The sequence below is a fragment of the Nicotiana sylvestris genome, chromosome 9, assembly GCF_000393655.2.
Source record: "Nicotiana sylvestris chromosome 9, ASM39365v2, whole genome shotgun sequence".
Lineage (NCBI taxonomy): Eukaryota > Viridiplantae > Streptophyta > Magnoliopsida > Solanales > Solanaceae > Nicotiana > Nicotiana sylvestris.
The window spans coordinates 6087670-6105704 of NC_091065.1; positions in this window are offsets into that span (position 1 = coordinate 6087670).

Here is an 18035-nt window from a genome sequence, read left to right on the forward strand (position 1 = left end):
TAAGTGTCTCTGTATGTATTCAGCCAAAATATTTTTGAATAATAATTAGTGTTTGGTCAAGTCTATTTTTCTCAAACTTGTTTCTCAGAAAAGTACTTTGCGATCGAAGTTATTTTTTTCTGTTTCTCAAAAATTATTTTTATTTCTCCTCAAAAGATTCTTTTTCCTTCCAAAAGCTTGGGTAAACATCTCAATTTTTAGCCAAAAAAATACTTTTGGCCCAAAAAAACTTGGCCAAACAGGCTATAAGTAAGTAATTTTTTCATATATTGAAATAAAATCAAACAACCAAATCGGTTTTTTATTTGTTAGTTTTTCGAGTTTTTTTCCTAATTATGAAACATACACTACCAAACACATCCGGCGTATATATTTTCAACATAACACTATCAAATCAATTGCTTATGAGAAATCTATCATTTCTCAAGATATATTGATGATAGTTGAATCAAATAGTGATGAATATTTAAAAGACTCGATTAAAAATTAATTATTTATAACATGAAATAATTTCTTGTACTTAAAAAAGAAAACTACCAATCAAACTAGAATGCAAATGCAAAGAGTACTAGATTGTTATAATAACAAAGAACAATATCACACACACACATATATATCAAAATCAAACGAAATTTGATTGGTTTTTAAAATTTAAAACTAAAACCAAACCAAAACAAACCAAAAAATATTGATTTTTTTCTGGTTTAGTTCAAATTTTTGGGTTTTTATGAACACCCTTAGTCACAACCTTATACTTGATGCTTTTGTATATCCCATTGCTCCAAGTTTAGAAGGGAATAACATAATTCAAATAATGTGTGTATACTGACAAATGAAAACAATTATATTGCTCATTTGGTCCCTCACTTATTAAGTAAATAAAAATATATCATCTCTTACTATTTAAATATTTATATAGCACGGTCAAAAAAAGGTCAAAATGCCATTAAATTATGTCAAATTTGTCACGCACCAAACTTAGGGAGGCATGGCCGGCACTCGGTGCCATACTCGGCCTGAGCGTATCACTCTGTTACTATGAGCTCTGGAGAAGTATCCCTCAACTTAGGCCGATGAGGCCTACTTACAAGCTGACAATACCAACCAAGGCCAATGAGGTCATATTCTGAATCATCTGAAAATAACATCTACAACCAACAATACCAAACCGAACATCTACATAGGGCTGTCAAGGCCACAATACTAATATACAAAATATACAGGACTTCTCTATAAGCCTCTAGAGATAGCAGAATTGTATCATGGTCGGGACAGGGCCTCGACTTACCCATCAGACCTGTATATATAAAATAGGCTCCAAGGTCTAGACCTGGTTACTATGGGAAAGTGGAGCTTACCAACCAAGTTGATGTTTGCTCTGTTTACTAGAAAGGTCTATCCAGCTGTCTATCAGGACTTGCATGCATGACATGCAGCGTCCCTAAAAAAAGAAACGTCGGTACAAAATAATGTACCGAGTATATAATACAACAGAATAACTGAAAGCTAATTGAACTGATAATATAATAATTGAAAGTAATTGGGAGTCAAAGATGATCTGAAGATATGCTTACCTGCTGATATTAACTCCACTCTCTTAATATGGTAAGTAAAATAGTTGTCCGGCCCTATAAGGCTCGGTACGTGTAGCTGCTTTGTCGTAGTAGGCTCGTTCATAGGCGCTCGACCATACTAGGCTCGGTAGCTCGGCCATTTTGGGCTCGCTCATAAGCGCTCGGCCACAGTAGGTTCAATATATAACTTACCATCTAATTGAAAGTTGCTCAATAGGGGCCTGCCACCGATTATAGCTGTAATACTACCCAATAGGGGCCTGCCCAACAATTATGGCTTGATGGAGGTTAAAATACTGTAATATATATATATCGCCGCATCGTTGTCGTCGCAATACACTTACTCTAACAGCACATGTGTTTGATAACGAGACATAAATAGAAGTCGTATTCTTGAATTTATGTACATTATCTTATTCTCATAAGTTACAGTATTCTTCCTTATCGATACTTTTTATTCAGATGAATATTATCTTCTTCTAGTCAAGAGAGTAGAGGGTGTTCACGGTTTGGTTAAACACTGATCCAAACCGAAAATTGAAGGGAACCGATTAAATAAATTGATTTTTATTTGGGTTGAATTTGGTTTGGTTTTAAATTTTTTAAAATCGATAATATTGGTTTGGTCTTGGTTTTACTAAAATCAAACTGAAGAAAACATTCAGTAATAGGCTGATGAACTTTATACCTTTAGCCCATTTTTAAAAATAAATTCATGAACTCAAATTCTTTTGTCCAAAGAAACAAGTATGAAATTTACCTATTTGTTTTTGTATTTCTTATAAACTTTATGCAGTCAATTAAAACTTATAAATCCTAAGACATTTTCTCCATAATCCAAGAATAATATAGCTACCACAATAAAAGGGTAATAGCGAATTATACATTAGAATATGATAGGAAGTTCTCTCTTAATTGTAGGAAAAACATGAAAGAGGGAAATAACGTAAGTTAGGTGTAGTTAAGTTAAGGACAGGATATCAGGATCTGGCTGGGGTTAGGGTAACCCAAATTGGTGAATGGATTGCTTGCGTTAGTTGACATTTCTGAAGGATATTGCGAATATGCTAATATATATCTTTGTGAGACACCTAGATGGTGCACTCTAAAATAGTATAGCTAGATATGAGTACTACAAAGATAGGCACTAGAAGCCTTGAAAGGATAAATATTACCTTAGTGTGACTCCCTTCTCTAGTAGAGAAAGAATATTAGTCAACCCGAAGAGCCAGTATATGGAGCAAGGGGAGCTAAAAGCAAAAGAATGTCTTGTTCGAGTTTTTAGAATAAAGTGATAGACATAAATGTTAGCGGGAAATAAGAAAAGAGTTAATGAAGCATTATGAGTAAGATGTGATACATGGATGACAACGGTAGATTAAAAAGATGACGGTATTACAGAGTCTGTAGTCAATGGAAGGAAAAGCCAAGAGGTGACAGGCCTTGAGACAACCCGCTATCTTCTTATCCCGTCGAAGGTACTTCGAGGGATACAGATTTTCTGCCGCCGTCTTCCTTTCCCGTCGAAGGTACTTCGAGGGAGGTTCGAGGCTAGGGGCCGCCTAAATCAAGCGGGGTCTCGAGCGATCATATCCCCATAGAGAGTGGTTCTACTGGGGCCGATGAGACCAAGCAGTAGATGTACGCTTGATTTTTGAGGAGGCTCAACGGCTCTATTCTGTGGTGAGCTTTGGTTGACTTTGTTGGTTTTTCAGCTTTGCATTTTCATTTTCTCACTGAGCTTCTTTTCTATAGGCCTTTGACAAGCTCAAGTCCGAGTTGCTCCGCCGTGAAGCCAGGTTGTGAAAAGCCTTGGACGGGGAGAAATCCTTTATTCTTCTTTGTGATAAAAGGGCAAATGAGTTGATACACCTTCGGTACTAGATGAGTTGAAGTCGGAACTACGAAGGCTACCTCGAGATACAAGTAACCTTTGTTTCGAGGGGATGCATATTTCTTCTTCTATCCTCGGAGATTAATATTTTGATATTTCAAATGTAGAGAAAGACGGAGGACTTGAAACTCCTTTGGAGGGAAGTTGGTTAGGCCAAGTATGAGTGAAATGAGCTAAAGGCTTAGATAGATGCCCAAGTTGCGGCCAAGAAGAATGCTTTGTCCAAAGCTTCGGCCCTCGAGGTGTAACTCCAGAATGCTCGTGAAAACAGTTTGGTTTTGACGAGCAGGATTGTAAGGATCGAGTCTGAACCTTTGGAGATGAAGGTCGAGGTCGTGGACTCCCGGGTTGAAGCTGAAGAGATTCGAGCTAAGGCTGATAAGAAAGTGGCTATCTATTTAAAAGACGTTGCCGACACTCAAGCTGATTTGAGAGGGGCTTACGATCGGGAGAGCAGAAGTAATGAATATGCCCGGTGCAGATCCCGGAGGGAAACCCTCGAGGAAATCCATGTTATGGGCTTCGATCTCTCAGAAGAGATAGCGCAGGTCAAGGCGGATGAATACGATGCCAAGTTCCTCGTATCTGATGCCGAAGATAATGAGGAAGAGGCAATGGAGCCGCACTCCCCGAGGGGAAAGTAGACTAGGATTTTCCTTTCAAATTCTGTGTACAATGCTCTTAGAGAACTTTGTAAATGAAGCCTTGCATTATTTCACATATACATATAAAAAGAAGCTTTTCGGTTTTCACTTTTCATGAATTTCCCTTTGCTTGTGTATATCTTTCTTTTGTTTTAAATTTTGACGTTTGTCAATGATTAGCTAGATGAGTAGGATTTCGAGGTAAAACCCTTTGGTTTACAAATTGGCCCTAAGGCTTGTTGGACTGGCCCGTAGGCTGTTACGCATTTGCCCTTAGACATTTTTTAGTTAACCATTTCGGGCTCAGTCTTTGAGTGAGGTTTTGACTCGAGATCATTGACCCTTAAGTTTTTGAATTTTAAGCTGGCTTCTAGGCTCTTACGCGTTGGGTTGGTACGACCTTTAATATAGGTTGGCACTTGGGCTCTTACACATTGGGTCGGTACTGTTACTTTGTGTGAGTCCACCAAACAGTAGAGTACCTGGTCCTCTACGAGATTCTACTGAGAATGCTAATAAAACTATACGTAAATAAGGCAGAGGGTTTTACATGGAAAAATCCCACACAAGGGGATAAAAAAATCACAACCTACACATGTAGGATTTCAACTTCACTAACTTGTAAAAACCTATTACAAGCCACTTTGTAATGACTCCATTACAAAGAATTTACTCAACTAACTTGTGGTGCTCTTACCACAAGCCACTTTGTGACTTCTTAGTTACAAAGACTTTTACTAACTTGTGATGCTCTCACCACAAGCCACTTTGTCACTCTACAGTTACAAAGGCTTTTGCTTCTGACTAAACCTAGTCACAACATAAACTTAATGAGTTTACGGATTTACAAGAGGATTCCTAATCAACGCTTCTAGATAAGCAATTTAGGAGATACAATAAGTACAATCACAAAGTTACAACTCAACTAGGACAATAACAAGCTAACTTTAGAAACTGGTCCGTAGTTGCGTTCAACTTTGTTCTTCAAGCTTGTGAAGATTGATTTCTCTGTTTTGGCAAGAAGCTTGAATGTGAAACTGAAACATTCAAGTGATGTTTTTGTATAAACTCATTGTTGGTACACCTTGATCATATCACTTGGAATGATGTGAGCACTTTAGTTGGTCAGAGAATGAGTTGGCTCTGGAAACAGTGCAGTGCGACAGAAACAATACAGGTAGTCACTTCGTTTCCAGCTGTGTCCAATTGACTTTGTACCGCTATGAGGAAACCACACGAGTATCATGTCCTTGTTAAGGTTCCTATCTCCTGAAGCTGTAGTAGTTCACCTTTAGCTGGAATTTGTTAAGCTTGCAGTATATTCCAAGTAGGTCAGGTTCCCTATTTGGTTCTTAACAGTAAGTTTGTTAGATCATCAAAATATAAGGCAAGAACATTTAAAACCTATCAATTTCCCCCTTTTTGATGATGACAAACTTAACATTTATAGAGTGGATTTAGATCAGTATGAACCAGATTAAGTAACAGGAAACACAGGTTCTCCCTGACTCTATGCCCTTTCATACACATGTGTTCCCCCTGAGTTGATGGTACATTATTATACTATATTATTTTCCCCCTTTTGGCATCATTAAAAAAACACAAACAGACTAACATCACAAAGAAGTCCGGCTAAGCTAACTCATGCCATATGTGCACACAAACATGATAGAGAATAGAAGCATAGAAGTAAAGCACTGATATAATAAAAAAGGATTGATATTAATAAAACTTTAATATGCCTTTGCTTTGAAAAAGCAAAAGGCAACAATGGATTTGTTAAAACGGGAGCAGTAGTATTTCATCCCAACTACATAAAAAAAGAAAACAAAAACATCTGCCAAAACAACAAAGAAAACTTAACAAACATTTCCAAAAACTGGTCACTGAAGGGATACTTAGGGGGCACTAAGAGTAAAAGGCTTGGAAGCTGCAGTAAATGTTTGGAGAACAAGGTCTATTCGGGCATTTCCCGACTTTTGCTCATTGAGCAGTTCTATTTTCAGGTTCTCTACTTGCGCCCTGAGATCAACATTTTCCTTGGTCAAATGAGCTACTTCATCATTTGACACCGGAATCCCTTGGTCCTGTTGACCTTCCAGGATAGCATTCTTGGCCTTCAACCGACGAATTTCCTCAGCTGCACTATTCTGAGCATTAATAAGCTGTGAGACGGTTGATGTACTTCCTAGCCCCCTATTCTTTTCTATGCACTCACATTCTTCCAAAGTGGTCTGTGAGAAAGTCTGCTTCTTAGTTCCCACCTTGTCTGTCCCTAGTGGTACTTCAAAGAATTTGAACACTCGAGTAAGCAGGAACCCATAGAGAAGGCCATGATTACCATCTTTGAAGGTGGCAACCTTTTGCAAGTGTTCAATCATAATAGCAGGCAGACTCATAGCAGTAAAATTATCTAGTTGCTCCATCAGGAACAGGTCAGACTTAGAAGTCACTGACCTCCTCTCAGCTCGAGGCAAAAGAACTTTGTTAACCAATTCGAACAGCAGCTGATAGATAGGCAGTAGTACTTTCTTATGGATCTGGTCCCCCTTATGGTTGGCATTGTCTTTTACCACGACATTCTGAAGTTAAGCTGACACACATCCTTTACACTGGACACATCAGCTGTAGGAACTTTAAGAATCTCTCCAAGCAACATGACAACGAACACGATGTCCACTCCATTGACCAAGGCACAAATGTGGTTAGTCTCAACGGGAAAGAGGCTTGCAAAGAAGCTTTGTACCTCATCTTCATATGCCTTAGGTGCATCCATTTTGAATAAATGTGCCCAACATTGAAACTCGACCATTTCCAGAATCTGGCACATACCAACCATTTCAGAGATTGCTGGGTCAAACGTATGACCCAGCAAAACCTTTTGATGCCTTAGGCGTTCAGAGCCAAGGGTGACTTCACTTCTCATTCTCTTCACAGAACCAGGTTCTTCAAATAGTTCAGACTTGCGTTTGCCGGACTTCTCACCACTGAATTTTCCTTTTCCCTTGGATTTGACTAACACATCCTCATCAGACATTGAGAACTCACTCACCACCTCCTTCATCTTGGACCTAGAGGCATGCTTCTTCTTTTTCGAAGACCATTTAACAAGTGAACCAAATTCATCTAGGGTTTCCTCTTCCACCTCTATGATAGGGATCACCTCATCACTTACAGGTACATTGTCTTTCACCAAATTTCTCCTTTTCTTCTTACTACTTTTCTTGCTCTTTTGAAGGGCAGAATCATAGGCCACCTTAGCTTGAAGCCTGGTAGTAGGTCGTTTGGTGTCAGACTCAGGGGTGGACACAATCCTCCGCTTACTTATGAATGCATTAAGAGCCACATTATCTAGGTCCTCCTCATAACTGGATCTCATTTCAAGTACTTGAATTTCCAAGGGCACAACAGCGAATGCAGGAACAGAACTATCCTAAGAATGAGAGCCCTAACTTGGGTCCTCCGGAGAGGGATCAGGTTCCTCATGTGATGCCCCATTAGTATCTGCTAGTGTATCCCCCTCAACAGTTATAATGGCCCCTTCATCCCCCACACCTTGTACCTCATTTTTCTGAGAAATGATCTCATGTAGTAAACCATCAGCAGACACCAAAAATACGGTTACAACATTTTTCTCTTCCTCAAATGGTACTACTGCCACCACGGAATTGGTAGCAATGACGACAGAACTATTTGTGACCTTAGGGTTTTGACCTTGTTCTCCACTTGGTCTTTGAATGGTGGGAGCCTCAGATGATGGGGACGACGGAGAAACAATTTTAGGGGTTTCTGAAACAGAGAGAGACGGGGAAACTAGGTGAGGTATGACTGTAGTGGTACGAGTAATAGTGGGTGAGGAAGGCTCAGTGGGAGCGGAAGGCTCCATAGGTTGATCAGTAGTAGTTACGACTGAGGTAGGGAGATCGGAGTTTGTCTCAGCCATTGAAAAAGTGATGTGATGATGCTTTTGGGAAATTATAATGTAGGACTTATGGTTAGGGAGAATAGAGAAAGGGGTTTTAAGAGGAGAGGATAATTATGAAGAGAGAGGAATAGGCACCAGTTCTGAAATGGCGGTTGGGCGTGGAGAAGTGCAATGTTTCAGAGGGAGATGGAACGATTTGAAGTGAAGAGATGTGAAAATAGGATCTGAAAAGTTGAATGACATGGCAGTTGTGTTTTGTACCCTTTTTAAAATGTGTATTAAAGGATGCACATAACTACTAACCTTTGGTACAAGAACTAGGATTTTGACCTTTTATTTGAATGCCTCACATCAATATGTTTTGTCCTTTTGTGTTGAACTGGATTCTTGGACATGTTGAGTGCACTGGTGTTGTCACATAGAAGGGGCACACTCTTAGTGAGTACCCCAAAGTCCTCTAGTTGCTGCTTGATCAGTAAAAGTTGAGCACAACAGGATGTTGCAGCTACATATTCAGCTTCAGGTGTTGAAAGAGCCACTGAATTTTGCTTCCTTGTGCCCCAAGAGATAAGACATGAACCTAAGAAGTGATCCATTCCAGAAGTGCTTTTCCTGTCTACAAGATAACCTGCATAATCTGCATCAGCTACCCAATCAGATTAAAACTGTCACCTGAGGGATACTACAGCACCAGGTCCTACATTCCTTTGAGGTATCTTAATATTCTTTTAGCAGCCTTCAAGTGATATTCCTTGGGATTTGATTGAAACCTTGCACACAGCCCCACACTAAAAACAATATCAGGTCTGATGCCAGTGAGATAGAGGAGAGACCCAATAATGCCTCTATACATGGTTTGATTCACAGGAGATCCAGTTTCATCCATGTCTAGTCGAGTGACAGTAGCAATGGGAGTGTCTATCACCTTTGATGCTTCCATGTCAAACCTCTTCAAGAGCTCCCTGATGTATTTTTGCTGACAAATGGATATACCCTTTGGGGACTATTTTACTTGAAGACCCAAGAAGAAGTTCAGTTCCCCCATCATGCTCATTTCAAATTTACTTCCCATGAGTTTTGCAAATTCTTCGCTTAGAGAATCAGCTGTTTCTCCAAAAATGATATCATATACATAGACCTGAATAATGAGCATGTTCCTTCCTCATTTTTTTAAGAAAAGAGTGTTATCAATTTTCCCTCTTTTAAAGCCATTTTCCAAGAGGAACTTTGAAAGTCGTTCATACCAAGCTCGAGGAGCCTGCTTCAGTCCGTATAAGGCTTTGTCTAATTTAAAAACATATTCAGGGTGCTCATGATATTCAAACCCTAGAGGTTGTTTCACATAGACTTCTTCCTTAATAAGTCCATTCAAAATTGCACTCTTGACATCCATTTGGAACAAGGTGAATTCCATATGAGATGCAAAAGCGATTAGGATTCTAATAGCTTCCATGCGAGCCACTGGAGCAAACGTTTCATCATAGTCAATTCATTCCTCCTGATTGTAGCCTTGAACCACTAGCCTGGCCTTGTTCCTTGTGGTAAGTCCATGTTCATCGAGCTTGTTTCTGAATACCCACCTGGTTCCTATAATGGTTCGATCTGAGGGTCTAGGTACCAGGTGTCACACATTGTTTCTCTCAAACTGATGTAGCTCATCTTGCATAGTTGTAATCCAATCCGCATCTTTCAAGGCTTCCTTGATATTCTTGGGTTCTATCTGGGAGAGAAAAGCTGAGAAGGCAAGTTAGACGTCACTTGGGCTCTTACACGACCTTTAATATAGGTTGGCACTTGGGCTCTTACACGTTGGGTCGGTACTGTTACTTTGTGTGAGTCCACCAAATAATAGAGTACCTGGTCCTCTACGAGATTCTGCTGAGAATGATAATAAAATTGGACGTAAATAAGGCAGAGGATTTTTACGTGGAAAAATCCCATACAAGGGGATAAAAAACCACGACCTATACCTATAGGCTTTCAACTTCACTAACTTGTAAAAACCTATTACAAGCCACTTTGTAATGACTCCATTACAATGAATTTACTCAACTAACTTGTGGTACTCTTACCACAAGCCACTTTGTGACTTCCTAGTTACAAAAACTTTTACTAACTTGTGATGCTCTCACCACAAGTCACTTTGTCACTCTACAACTACAAAGGCTTTTGCTTATGACTAAACCTAGTCACAACATAAACTCAAGGAGTTTACGGATTTACAAGAGGATTCCTAATCAACACTTCTAGCTAAGCAAGTTAGGAGATACAATAAGTACAATCACAAAGTTACAACTCAACTAGGACAACAACAAGCTAACTTTAGGAACTGGTCTGTAGTTGCATTCAACTTTGTTCTTCAAGCTTGTTAGGATTGCTTTCTCTATTTTGGCAAGAAGTTTGAATGTGAAACTGAAACATTCAAGTGATGTTTTTGTATAAACTCATTGTTGGTATACCTTGATCACATCACTTGAAATGATGTGAGCACTTTAGATGGTTAGAGAATGAGTGGGCGCTGGAAATAGTACAGTGCGGCAGAAACAGTGCAGGCAGTCACTTTGTTTCCAGCTGTGTCCAATTGACTTTGTACTGCTATGAGGAAACCACAAGAGTATCAGGTCCTTGTTTGGGTTCCTAGCTCCTGAAGCTGTAGTAGTTCACCTTTAGCTGGAATCCGTTAAGCTATCAGTATAGTCCAAGTAGGTCAGATTCCCTATCTGGTTCTTAATAGTAAGTTTGTTAGATCATTAAAATATTAGGTAAGAACATTTAAAACCTATTATGTACGACCTCTAATATAGGCTGGTGCTTGGGTTGTTACGCATTAGGTCGGTATGACCTCTAATATAGGTTGGCGCTTGGGCTCTTACGCGTTGGGTCAGTACGACCTTTAATATAGGCTGGCTCTTGGGCTCCTACGTGTTGGATCGGTTCGGCCTCTATTATAGGCTTTATTTTTCCCTCGTTAAAGACTTTTTGAAGTTTTTGTATTCACCCGACTCTTCGACGGTTTGATAAGAACCTCGATTGTGAGCTGTTATGTAACGATAAATGAGCACCTTGGGAGGTTTCGCTCAATGGTTGTTTGGAGCTGACATAATCGAAGCTCTTTTGCTTATGCCGAGTGTATCCTGATTAATCGGTTCTTTTCGAAGTATTTTCGAAGTAATTGAAGGCCTATGATTTTATGGCGACGGTCGGGCTTCCCGAATCGTGTTAATTTGGTCGTAGCCTTATGACCGTAGTCATTGTATTTGGCCGTAGCCTTTTAAACCCCGAGTGAAGTAGCCTCGGTGTTTATATTGAGGGTATGCCTTTTTAGAGGTCTTACAAGTTTAAATATATAGCCTTGACTTTAAGATCGGGATTATGCCCTTTGTAAGGTCTTATAAATTTTAACATGTCGTACTTAAGGTCTTATAGATTGTTTGGTTACTTGGCACAAGTATAACTCATGCCTTGCTTGAGGTCTTAAAAATTTGGTATTGCCTTATGGAGGTCTTATGATCACGGGGTTGCCCGCTAGGGGTCTTATGGCCTCGAGTTTTTGATAGCTCGATGGGGTGACAGTCGGCGACAGTCCCCGAGACATTGAAAGTTTTTTGGCTCTAGAGCCATTTTTTTGTCAACTTTATGTTGCCTCATTTAGGGCTTATGAGCTCAAAGTTTCTAACCCGGAGTTCTTATGGCTTTGAGGTTTTTGATGTTAGTTCTCGAGTGTTCGGGAAATTTCTATCTCTAGGACTATTGTTTTTGTAAAAATTGCAAACTTCTTTGAAGTGCGAAGCGTTTTGATGGTAAAAAATACTTCTTTGATTACTTGGTACAAGTATATATGTTTTCGTCGTCAAGGGTTCGATTATTCTATGCGAACACGGTTCATTTGACCGTTTGGCCCGATACATCATTTTCCTATCGATACCCTCTTTGGCTCATCTTGACTTCTCCGGTGAGGTGACCTCCCGGGGGGATGCCCCCCAGTATTCGAGGTTGATTGAAAAGAAGCCTTGAATACTTGTTAAGTTCTCCTTAGGTAGCATATAGATGTTGCCTCATTAAAACACTTGCCGGTAAAACCCTTCTTGGGATAAAATCGATTGAAGGAAAAGAGTGCAACGCATGCTTTAAAACCTAAGGTCTTCAAGCTGGAAAGTGCTTCGCTTGTTCTAACCAGACACCTGCACACAGGTTAGTGTAATATGTAAATAAAAAGGGAGACGGTTATACCTTAGTAGTGATGGCGCTTCGAGCCTCGATATGCTTCGACCGCTCGCTCCGAGGACACGGTACGGTACTTTGCTCATTTACTCGGGTGCAGCCGAGAATGTAGCTTGTGATTGCTATTTCACTGTTTGCTTATACTTTGACTCCTTTGATTTTGAAGGTGTTGATGTCGGTGCCAGATCGTGCACCCTGAACATCTCTCTTGCTGCATGTTGCTCCCCGTATAGATTTTTTATCCCGTCCTTCATCTGAAACTTCATCATTTGATGAAGGGTTGATGGTACTGCTCTCATGCAGTGTATCCATGGCCTTCCTAGCAAGGCATTGTACATCATGTCTCCTTCGATGACATGAAACTTGACATCTTGGGTTGTGCCGACCACGTTGACCGGGATGGTGATTTCCCCTTTCGTTTTCTCGCTCGCCATGTTGAATCCGTTAAGGACTTGAGAGGCGGGCACGACTTGGTCGAGTAGTCCGAGCTGCTCCACCACCCTCGACCTGATAATGCTGGTCGAGCTACCTGGATCCACAAGCACACGCTTAATTTGAAATGTATTCACAAGAAAAGAAATTACCAATGCGTCATTATGAGGCTGATACAGGGCCTCGATGTCTTCATCGCTGAATGTGAGAGTGTCCTAAGGTATGTAACCTCGAGTTCGCTTTTCCCTGGTAATGGATATTTTTGTTCGTTTGATAATGGGTTCCTGTGGGATGTCGATTCCTCCAACGATCATGTGGATGACATGTTGTGGCTCTTCTGTTTCATTTCCTGTTCGTCTCTCTTTCCCAAAATTGATTTTTGGCTCGGTCGCTGAGGAACTCTCGGAGGTTCCCTTTGTTGATTAGTCGGGTTACTTCTTCTCGGAGCTGTCTGCAATCTTCGGTCCTATGACCGTGTGTGACGTGAAATTTGCACACTAGGTTAGGGTTCCTTTGCAACGGATCTGATAGTATGGGTTTTGGCCATCTGGTGTCTTTGATTTTACCTATGGCTGATACGACGTCCGAAACATCAATGCTGAAGTTGTACTCAGATAGTCGCGGTACCTCCATCGGCCCTGCGTGTCTATCAAATCCGGCTCTGCTCACGATTCCCTAAGGATTCTTACCTCGATCTGCCCTTCGGTCGTTTCAGGGTATGTTCCGCCTTGGGGCGTTTCTTCGATATTTAGTATACGGTTGGTAACTTTCCTTATTTGGCCTTGGTTCCTTTGCCAAGAGCCTGCTAGGATATACTGAGCCTGAGGGGGCTCCTAGTTGGTCGTCCTCGACCCTAATCATTTATTGATACCAGTTGTGGATATCCGACCAAGTCACGTTGGGATATTTAACCAAGTTTTGCTTTAGCTGCTTTACAGCTACCGAGCTTCGTTCATTCAACCTTAGGTGAAGGCCTGCACTGCCCAATCATCGGAGACTGGTGGTAATTCCATTCGATCTATTTAAAAGTGAGATACAAACTCCCAGAGCATCTTGTTTTCTCTTTCTTTGATTTTGAAGACGTCAGATTTCCTTGTAGGAACCTTGATGGCACCGACGTGTGCCTTTATGAAAGAATCTGCCAGCATGGTAAATGAGTCTATCGAATTTGGGGCTAGGTTGTGATACCACATTATGCCCCCTTTTGAAAGTTTTTCTCCGAACGTTTTTAGCAGGATGGATTCAATCTCGTCATCCTTCAGGTCATTTCCCTTTACAGCACAAGTGTAAGGAGTGATGTGCTCGTTGGGGTCCGAGGTTCCGTTGTACCTTGTGAGACGAACATTCTAAATTTCTTGGGGATGGGCTTTGGAACATCATTTGATGGGAATGGTTTTTGTAGGAATTTTTTTGAATCCACACCCTTCAGAATCGGGGGTTAGCCCGGAATCTGATCGACCATTGAAATGTAGGTATCCACCTTTTTGTCATTGGATTCTATCTTCTTTTCGCCCGATTCAATCCTCTTTGTGAGGTCCTTGAGCATATTTATGATAGCGGGGTCGGCTGCTGACCGGGTGTTTCTTGATCTTTCCGGTACCTGTTCGGCTCAAGGAGCCGTTTCCGGTGCTGTTGTGCTTGGAGGTTTTTGGTGGCTTTGCAGTTGAGCAATCACCAGCTGTTGTGCCTGCAACATCTCAAAATGACGTGAAGGCTAACCTTTCTTTCCTCCATATCTAGGTTTTTGAGCTTTTTATTGGTTTTCTTGGCGTATACTCCTGTTAGTGTAGGAGCTTATATCGATGTGTTGGGCATTGCATGAGACCACATCCATGGGAATTGGTTCTGGTGCATCCTCAGGGTTTCGTAGTGGTGCACCGATGCTTGGAACAACTATACCATTCTCTCTATGGTCCTCAGGACTGTTGTTTTCATGTGCATTCACTAAGTTATACATTTTGACCTGAAATCAAAGATTCTTGGACAAGAAAAAGTGAGAGGAATAACTTGTGTTTTCAATAAACCAGCACAAAAACATTCACTATTATTTTTACCCCCACGGTGGGCGCCAAACTGTTTACCTTAAAAATAGTAATTATAATTAGATTTGATTTTGTGGTTCTAAAAATATGTGATTTATTTTAATGCTAGTTTTTGGGCCGTAGATGCTAAGTGTGGGTCAGAAAAATGAGATAAGTGCTTGAGGATAGTATGTTATGCAAACTGAATGGTCGTGAATCAGGGTCTCGAGCTAGCCAATACTGGGCCTCGAGGTCGAGCTAAAGCGTCAGACATGGGATGGTTGATGAAGGGCTAACAGTTCTAAGATCTTTGATGATGGCTCTTTATGATCAATGATGAGTAATAAATGAAGAACAATCAATAAAACACAATATATATAAGCAATAAAATCAAAGGAATGACAGTAGAATATTTTTAAGTTAAAGAGTAGAGAATGTTCTTGTATTGAATATCCTGTGTGTTACAAAATAATAAGGATCCCCTTTATATAGGTGGGGGAATCCCAACATAGTATAGGTGCATTTATTACAAAGATATGTGGCTGGTACAACCATTTAATACCATGGTACAAACTTGTACTAGTCTAGTAAACCTGGTCACCTCTAACCACGTGCCTTGGGAGCTTCCCGTTTGTCCATCATAGCCACCGATTTGTATTTCCCCGAGGTCGAACATAGTAAGACCTCGGGGTCGAACTTCGAGTTGTGCCTCGATCCTTCTGGAGATAGGATACAGTGTGTCGTAATGATCATAAAATCATTATCCCCGATTTTAGCCATATACAGTATCAATTAGAGCATTTTCCAGGGATATAAGCTTCTTTTGAGAGTAAGACTTCAAATTTCTTTGAACGTCCAAAAAGTTTACCTCATTGTTATCATCATCATCATCATCAGATTTTGCCATCGGGGCAAAGATATAGTCATACTCAGCTGCTTCGCTTTCTACTGCCATCATGGAGTTGTCACCTAGCTCATCATCTTCTCTAGATTCGCTGGAAGAGTCTTCCCATGCAGCAAGATCTTGTTTCAGAACATTGTCAGCGGCATCTTTTCTCCTGAATCTTTTGTCAGGAGTCAGGTTTCTCTTGGCTACTTTATCTCTGTTATGCTTATATTGGTCTTGTTGATACCCAATTTTTTCCTATATATTTTTAATATGCAAAATACTTTCAAAATAGCATGTATATGCATATATAAGTATGTCCCAATGTTTAATTATTTTTTCCTTAATTTTTAAAGATTTTTAAATCAATTTATTGCCCTATTCTATCCAGAAAAAAACAATAATTATTCCCAAAATTATTATTTTGGTGATTCATTTAGTGGATTCTCATATTTATACTAAAATATATCTAACATATTTTTTGCATATTTTTACACATTTATTTAGTATTTTTAAAGCTAAATTGCATATAATTGCAATATTAGCCTCTTTTAAGATTTAATTGTGTTTATATTTACAAAATTAACTTCAGTATTTTTAATTTGATAATCATGTACTATTAATCATTTTAGTACCTTTAATTTATTTTCAGAAACTACTGTACTATTTTTTATAAATCAAAAAAGGAAAAAGTGGCTATTTAATTTCAGCCCCGTTTATTTCAATTTTAGCCCAATTTGAACCTCCAATTACCCAGCCCAAATCCTAATCATACCCGACCCACGACTCAATTAAAACAACTCGCCCGAATCTCATTTAATCCCAGCCATTGATCGCTTAGATCAACGACTCACATTAACCCTTTCCTTTTTTAATCTCGACATACCCCCAAACCTGTCACGACCCGGATTTCCCACCATCGGGTGTCGTGATGGCGCCTACTATCGGAGCTAGGCAAGCCAAATATTTAAAACACCTTTCCTGCTTTCTTTCAAACAATATAATAAACGAGACAAAATCTAAGCGGAAGACTTTAAATCTAAAGCAACTGAAAACCAAAAGTGCGGAAGTTTGAACCAAAATGCTACCCAGAGTCTGGTGTCACTAGCTCACGGACTACTACAGAATACTACAATCAATGTCTGAAGGGAAAATACATCATGTTTGTCTGATACAAGATAAACAAACAAAAAAAAACATGGAAAGGGACTGCGGCCTGCGAACGCTAGCTAGGCTACCTCGAGAGTCCCTGGACTGAAGATAGCTCCCAGAAGTCCTACTGCTGCGGTCCGTAAGCTGCTCCCTGATCTGTGCACCAAAAATGCATAGAGTGTAGCATCAGCACAACCGACCCCATGTGCTGGTAAGTGCCTAGCCTAACCCCGACGAAGTAGTGACGAGGCTAGACAGTACCTACCACAATTAACCTGTACAGATATATATACAACAAGTGCAAGAAAACAATAACAAGATAATACAAAGTAAAACTGGGAGGGGACATGCTATCGGGGAGTAACAGATAAAAATGAAATATCGGAAATAAATAGAAGAAACTCCGGTTTCCATGATATATATATATATATATATATATATATATATATATATATAGTGGACGGCGTGCCACACGATCCCATAATATCATATATAAGTGGACGGCGTGCCACACGATCCCATAATATCATATATAAGTGGACGGCGTGCCACACGATCCCATAATATCATATATAAGTGGACGTCGTGCCACACGATCCCATAATATCATATATAAGTGGACGGAGTGCCACACGATCCCATATTATAGTTCATAATATCTGACTTCATATAGCAGAACCCTTCAGGGGAGAATAACAACTCAATACCTTTAACCCGGCAAAGGTACAACTAACAGCCCAAAATATCCCGACAAGGGAGAGTATATATATCAGTCTACACATCCCGGCAAGGGAGTATTCACAACACATTCTCCTTTTTAAATCCATTCTTCCTCAATTAAAACATTCATGTTCAAGCTAACGCTCCAAAAGTACACCAATCACAATTTTACCTCAACCGTTCACATTATATGAAACTCATCAAATAAACAAGGAGTTTGTGTCACATTATTCGAATTAAAAGCAATCAAGACTCACGGTCATGCTAGACTCCGGTGCATAGATAACCGTCACCATGCCTATACACCGTACTCCACATTAGCAAGTAGCAAATATCATCCTAATCCTATTCCCTCAAGCCAAAGTTAGAACAAACACTTACCTCGAATGCTCCAAACTCAACTCACGCTTCTAGTATAGCTTTACCTCTTGATTCCACCACCAATCCGCTCGAATCTAGTCATAAGTTACTTAATCACATTAATAATTACTAAATGAATCATCCCCAATGCATGAAAATAGATTTTTCAAGGTTTTTCCCAAAAAGGTCAAAAATACCCCCGGACC